Source organism: Marmota marmota, unplaced genomic scaffold (genome assembly GCF_001458135.2).
Source record: "Marmota marmota marmota unplaced genomic scaffold, marMar, whole genome shotgun sequence".
Lineage (NCBI taxonomy): Eukaryota > Metazoa > Chordata > Mammalia > Rodentia > Sciuridae > Marmota > Marmota marmota.
In genome coordinates this window covers 7401410-7409280 of record NW_025999998.1, presented here as the reverse complement: position 1 = coordinate 7409280, position 7871 = coordinate 7401410, and positions in this window count along the sequence as shown.

Here is a 7871-nt window from a genome sequence, read left to right as displayed (position 1 = left end):
AACCTCTAATTTTGCCATGATCATAAAAACTTTTTCTGGGAACTCCTTTATTTATTTTTTAATAAAAAATACATTTTCTTTGTCATGTAGGAGTGGAAAACATACTTCAATTCATGCACTAAGCTTCAAAATATCCAATGTTACATGAGTAATTAAAAAGTCCTACACAGGGATAGGAATTGTTTAGTGAGAGTTGTCAAGTGTGCATTCTATAATGGGAATTATGTAGAGAAGCTTACTTAAAAGCAGAGTCTGGCCTTTGCCCTTGGCTACTGGGAAGAGATCAACTCCTGGAGTACCCTGCCTGATGTGCTTGTTCCCATTTACTTAAGGCTTTTACCACTGAACACTCTAACAATGTTATTTGTGACAGAGGTTTTGAAATATGCCACATTGATTCCGACTTCCAGAGGTACTAGAGATGAAAGGTATTTATTTGCCCAGATCTACAGCAGGGACTACAGTCTAAAGATCAACTGCAGGAACAGCATTGTAGGAGAGTCCTAGTAATAACTCTGGACACCAAAGTCTTGGATGAGATTTCCTGGTTGACCATAGTCTATGTATTGTCATATATGGATGTGTGGGGAGGTGAAAGCTTGAACCCTAAAAATGGTTCAAGCTTTGTATAAGGAATCCTCCCACATCTTGACCTAAGTGTTTCTTTGGTTGGTTCTGACATGCATCCTTTTGCTATAATAAGACTTAAAATAAATGAGGTGCTTTCCTATGTTCCGTGAATGTTTCTAGTGAATTATTGAAATGGAGTGTGTAGTGGAACCCCTGATTTTGTGACCAGTTGGTTAAAAGTAAAGGTGGTTTGGTTCTACAGTTTGAATGTGTCTCCTCTGAAATTCAGTTGTTGTAAATGTGATAGTATTAAGGAGTGGGGTCTTTAAGAGATTATGAGGGCTCCTCCCTCATGAGTGAGTTGAAGACCCTTATAAAAGAGGCTTTACACAGTGTTCAGCCTCCCTTATTCTTCTGCCTTCAGTCATATAAGGACACAGTGCTCATCTTCTCTAGAGGATACAGTGACAAGGTACCATACTGAAAGCAGAGAGAAGCCCTTGTTAGACAAATGAACCTGCCATTGCTTTAATATTGAACCTCCCATTCTGCAGAACTATAAGAACATAAGTTTCTTTCCTTTATAAATCACCCAGCTCAAGTACTTTGTTACAGAATCACAAAATGGACTAAGACACTTAGGAACCATCACTCTTGTGGCTGGTATCTGAAGTGAAGGCATTCTTATAGGATGGTGCCCTTAACCCACGAAGTTTGGTTCAAATCCCAGGTAGGAGATATCATAGCTTTTGATGAAAATGTTAGTTTCATTATAAAAATGAACCCAGATTTATTATGGAGTAGTAAAAACTAATTAAGAAAGTGCACAATAAAGTGGCATATTAAGATTGGAAATAGAAATAAGCAACAACAAGAGAATTTAAAACATAGGAATTGAGATAGGATTTGTTGATAGTTAAATGGCGTCATTGCTATAATTCTGGAATGCTCAAATTCTTCCCTGCCATTCATCTCCACAGGGTTTATTATATATTTCTAACAATAAGGAGCAATAGGAAAATGGGAATTAAGTGATGACCAACTGCTACTCTAGTGCAGATCTAAGGCAGAGGAGAGGGTCATTGAGTTACTAACTCCATGGCTGCCTGGAAATAGGATGAGAGAGAAGAGGAAAATTGTGGGGCAGGCCTTGTTCATATCTGTTTATCCTGTGGAAAAAACAAGGCAGGAAATACAAAAGTAAAGAGATATGACTAGACTTCAGAGAAAGACTTACATTCCTTGTTGGAGGAAAGATTATTTTCCTCTTTCTCATTAAAATGAACAAGTGAAAAAAAAAATTCCCTGTTTCTGCAGGCAGCAGGTCTTACCAGTAGGAAGCAGCCCTCTTATTCATAGGGAGTAAGGCAAAGCTGAGAGATAGAGAGCCTGAATCTTTGGTGACAGGTTGAGCTCTGGAAATCAGCTAGTCCTATAGCCCACTCCATCTCTGGCCTTGTTTGTATGTGAGCTACTAAGTAGCCTTATTGCTTGGGGTTTGGAGAAGAAGAGCATATGTATCTCTTGTGCCCATGCATTTTAAGTTTCAATCAGTTCACCCACTAGTCATGATAGCCAGTCTTGTCTTGGTCTATTGAGTTTTTGTTTTATTCTAAATAGAGAGTTCCATTTTCTCTCTTTAGTGAGTATGGCAGGTCATTGTCAGACCTATTACACTGAAAACTCAAGTAAGTGCAGTGACATAGTAAAAGCTCAAGCGTGGAAGCTTGTGCTCTGGCACCACCCAGGGTTTTTTGTATGACATCATGCACTTCCTACCCAGCCCAAGGAGCATAAAAGACACCAACCGATGGGTCTGTGTTCCCCTGCCTGAAAGATTTTATATTTCATTTTGGGCCACATTAATCACTGAACCTCAAATGTTCCTCTATGAAAAATAGCAGAAAGTGCTACATCAGCATGTTATGTACTTACATTTTTCATTTTATATAATTTTTCTGGTTTGGTAATTTATGAAGCAAAAGAAAGTCACTGTGGACCAAGCCCAAGTTGTCATTCTTATCAGTATTTGAACTTAGATAGAACCTGTGTTCTGGTCCAGAAAAGTGTTGCTACGGATGAGTTTAGTGGCCGTGGGAGTGGAGGGTGCTGCATGGTTTTTCAAAGAAGCATTCCATTTGCTCAGATGACTTGTGGCTTATCTTTACACCATATTCAAGACTGTTTAGTCTTGAGTTTAGGATTGGCTGTTTTGTGCAATCTAAAGGAATGGGTCTGTGTACAAGAATAGAAAGGAAGGAAAGGGAAGCAAGGAAGAGAGAAGAGAGTGGTATGCAGTCTTCATTAAAACTCTTTTAATATTTTGTTAAATATGCAATATAGGAATTCAGTCTACCTGACTAGAGAATATAAACTTTCCTTAGGTGGAGGGAAGAAGCTGAGGTCACAATTCGATGGCTGCTCCTATAACCTTCTCTTCCCCGTTTCTCCTAGCAGCTATTTCCATTACTTCCAGAATGAAGATTATAAAGGTAAGAATGGTCACACAACTTGCATCTCTTGGGATTTGGTAATATTATTGAGCTTTACTAATATTTTGTTGACTTATAAATATGGTTTCTGGAGTGCTAGTATAAGTTCAGGCACTGTTTCTAAGGGATTTTCCATTCTGCTGAGGATCTTGTTGTTTTCTTAAAATATTAATATTTTAATTGAGAAGGGTGGATTTGAGGATTAATACCCATGATAGGCTCAGCCCTGATATTTCCAGAGATAAATATTTCCTTACTAGGTTGTAAGGAAGACCTTTCTGTTAATGTGTGTCTTCAGGTACAAGGAACTTATTCTCTGCCTTGAGTTAATATTTGCCTTTCTAAAACTCTCCTCCAACACAATGCATAATAGTTCTACTTCCCTTTCCAGAGGGCCAGATTTAAATATGTAAAGACAGCTATGTAGTCTTCTGTCAGACATTATAAGCATATTCTGTAATTCACATGCATACTTCACAGGCATCATCTAAACAATTTTGAAATCACAAAAGAAAGTAATGAGGTTCAGGCCAGTTGATGAAGGAAAGCTGTAGTTTAAATGCCAACTACTAAATGTAGAAGAAACAACAGAACCAGGATGATAGCATATCACAAACTGAAGTCAACTTTGGTTCAGACAAAGTTTGCTAAAGTCCTTTGGTAAATGGTAGGTAAGAAAGTGGACACTTGGTACCAAACTGGTAACACAGAGAATAATTTCTAATCATAAGAGGTCAAATAGAATTGTACAATAACAGGTTCACATTGCCATGACTCCAGAGAAACTCAATTTTAACAATTTAATGGATAATGAACTAACAGTTCTGTCTTTGGATGTGATATAACATGAAGTGTACAATATCACCTATGACATTCACCCACCATGTTCTGTTTGAATCTATCAGGCCTTTCCAATTACTTCTACACAAAATAAAGAAGGTTCAACAAGAGAAATTTTAAAAGATAGAATATTCTGGAGGTAGTCTTTAATAGCCATTAAAGAGACAGAGAGGAATTGCTCTAGATTAAACAACACACACACACACACACACACAAAATTCAAAAGATATGTCTTAGGTTTTAACTATGGCAATTTCTGGATAGTGGTATGTAACCTCTTATTCCTTATTTATATTTTCTATTTTTCTACAATTCACATGTATTGCTTTATTAAACCTCATTAAAAATTGATGGTCTACCTGAATAAATGCTCACTTTATATGAGATGCTTTCCAATTCCTGCCACACTTATCATGTTCCCTTGGTTTAACTCCCTATTGTCCTTGAATCATGAAATCCATTAGTTGGCACTACACCTCTACTAGCTTTGGAGGTAGCTCAAACATTGTTGACCATTTAGAATACAGTCTGTTGTCTATTTAGAGCAAAGATTAAGAACATGGGCTCTGAAGATCTTTGGAAAATTACTGAATCCTCACCAAGCCCTAATTTCCTCATGCACAAAGGGAAGAAAATACAAAAACTTATTCCAGAGGGTTGTGATAAGAGTTAAATAAGATGACATAGTAAAGAAGTTGAGTATAGTTTTGGTTCACAGTATATGAAAAATAAATTTGAGCTATTACTGTATCTATTGTTGTGGTCATATAAAAGCTCAGAATGAACATGGCATTATTTAGACTTCTTCTAATACTTTAAAATTACTTCAACCAAAGGTGGTGTATTTTGACAGCTTCCTGGTGAAAATCTCTCTCAATAAAAAACATGGCCAAATAGATCATTTTCTTTACTCCTCAAGTCTACTACTATATTTCTGTTTTTGTATACTATGAATTCCTTGGCTGACTGGACTTATGGGAGCTTATGGACTTATGGGAGCCCAGAAAGAATTTCAGTAGAATAAACCCAAGATTTCCAGGTCAAGTTTAGGGGACTTTCACAGTGCGCTGACATTCCATGAGAATGTATACTTGTTGAGGTACCTGGATAATTGAAGTTTCTGAGGCTTGAGTCAGGCAAACAATTTTCTCTGTGTGGAGTTTATACACTTACCACTAGCCACTGGAATGATGGTCATCCTAAAGATGAAGGAGGCAGAGATCTCAAAATTTTATGAGAGCCTCTATTAAAATGAAGAAATAAATAGATGATCATCTCTGTTAGAGGTAAATTGATAGTCTTAAGTTTTAAAATAACCAATGCCCTTCCAAACCTCAGTGAGCTCAAGAATGCAGGGACCGCAGGAGGGGGCAGAAGCTAAAATTACTTCAAAGTAAAAAATTTCTTGGAGTATTACATTAAACATATTAGTGATTTAAATTAAATCACTAATTTTGTTGCATTTGCTAGCATTCTTTCTGTTGCAAGTTACAGAATACCAAGCAATTTAAATAATAATGTAGTGTTTTATCTCATGTAACTGGAAGTCTAGAAATAGAGTGGACGGGAGAGTCCACTGGTTCAATCCGGCAGTGCCAATTTTTCTTCCCAAAGATGGTTCTTTGATTCTGTCCTTCTCCATCTGTTGACTTAAAAAAAAAAAATGGAAGTCCTAGCTTCATCTATGAATAACCTCTTCCCACAGCTCTCACATAAAGGAAATAAAAAAGGACACACTTTTCAGAAGCTCCCAACATGTTATCTTTGACCTCACGGGCAGAACTGGGTCTCATGCCCCAGGAATGAGAAGCACATGGATTCAGGTAAGGATACTGAGGGTATGACTGAAAACTGGAGCGCTCTGGGAAAAGGGAAACATCCACAAGGAGTCATCAAAATTTTTTCTGGAGGTTAGATGGAACAAGGATTTTTTCCCCAGAAAATTAGTTTTCATACAATATTTGGTTTTTAAACAATTATGAAGGAAGGGAACCCAAGTATTTTTCCTACTGATTTTCCCTTTTGCTGAAATGACAGTAATAATTTTGAGTGGGAATAACAATATTATTATGTATACTGTCTGCAGCCAGGTTTTAGAATTCTCAAACTGGCTCTGAAAACTTTCAGATTGTTTAGAATTTGAAAAATCGTTGAGTCTTTTTTTAAAAAATCAAATTTACAATGATTTTTCTAATATTTCTAGTATTTGTGGGGGAAAACTAATGTCCTAAACTCAGGAGAGCTGGTGCAAGTCTCAAGCTAGTTATGATGTCTTAGGAAAGCTGTTTTGTTTCTCCAAATCATAGATTTCTCCTTAGGTTTTTGTGCTCCTCGAATCATTCATTTGTTCAATGAATGTTTATTGTCTACCTCTTGTGATTTGGGGAATTAGAAAAAATGATAAGATGGTCCTTGCTTTCCAGGAGTTCACACTTAAGTGACAGCTGACATTTAGCTCAAGGGACTTGGTTATAATGTGTTAAGTATGGTAGTGGAGATGTGAATGGGGTACTTGGGGACTACCTAGAATGGATACTTAAGTCTCCTTAAGGTTGGAGATGGGTAAAAGGAGGGTTTCCTTGGAGATGATGATCCATGAGCTGAATATAGAAGGATGAGTAGGCATTAACCAGGCAAAGGCAGGTTAAGGAGGAGTTGAGGACATTTGGAAGGAGGAAAAAATACGATCAAAGGCATGAGGCAAAGACATTCCTGGTGAAGGGGAAAGTACCAGCAATTCATATTATAGGAGAAAAAAATTGTGAAGCACAGAGTGGAAAAAGAGAACGTTGGAGAGATGTGTAGGAATCAGGAGGCTTTGAGTAGCTTTTTTGCCTATAGCTCTATTAAATGATGTTATTGAAGGGTCAAACTAAAGTACATGTGAGTTTTTCTTTTTCTTTTTTTTTAAATATTTTTATTTTTTAGTTGTAGGTTGGACACAATACCTTTGTTTTATTTGTTTATTTTTATGTGGTGCTGAGGATCGAACCCAGGGTCTTGCACGTGCTAGACGAGTGCTCTACCGCTGAACCACAACCCCAGGCCACATGTGAGTTTTTCTAACAGCTCATTCTCATCTTTAATTCTATTTGTTTTTTTGTTTAACATTTAAAATAATCCAAAGGAAGTGTGCCATAGAGTTTATCCTATAATATTCTATCTTCCTCATATCACTACCACAAAATCATTTTTTAGTATGGTGCTACAATATATACGGAATTCACATTTCCTTCCTTATTTAACTGAAATTAAAGAGTTTTGAAATTGTATTTTGTTTCAAGGGAACTCAATTGTTGTGAATTAGTGAAGTATTTGTCGAAGTTGTTAAGCAAAGCCCCCACTATTACCCTGGAGCATGCAACTCTCAGCTCAATTTTCTCTTTTCAATAAGGTTAACTGTTCCCTCGCATAACACAAACTTAAGTACTAGCAGAGTAATTTGTTGCTGTTGCATCCTCTATCTAATACATATAAAATTCTGAGTAATAAAAATGACTCTTTTCCACCTCCTCTACCTCCTCCACAGCCTTCTCCTCCTCCTCCTTCTTCTTTTACTTAGAAAAATCTCCTATTAAGATGCAAATTCTAGAAGTGGGATTCATTAAGCTATTATGAGATAATGGTAGCATGAATTATTTGACGATTAGATGCCCAGTGAAAAGGGAAATGTACTTGTAGTCCAGGGTCAAACTACCAAAGGTGGAAAAGGGCCTGGGTGTCTGACAGGGAAAGACTGAACATAAACTCTGTCTCTTCACTGGATAGAGCCATTTTTAGCCTTTTTTTTTTTTTCTGTTAAAGTAACCCCAGGGTCATGAAGTGCATAATACTTCTTAACAAAATAATAGGAGGGTATGTTATTCAAAAAGGACAAAGTCTAAAGCTGCTAGCCAGGAGAACATTTCCTCAAGACCACTGCAGACAATATGGTCTTAGAAAATAATGGAATGGGAATGCTTGCCTTGC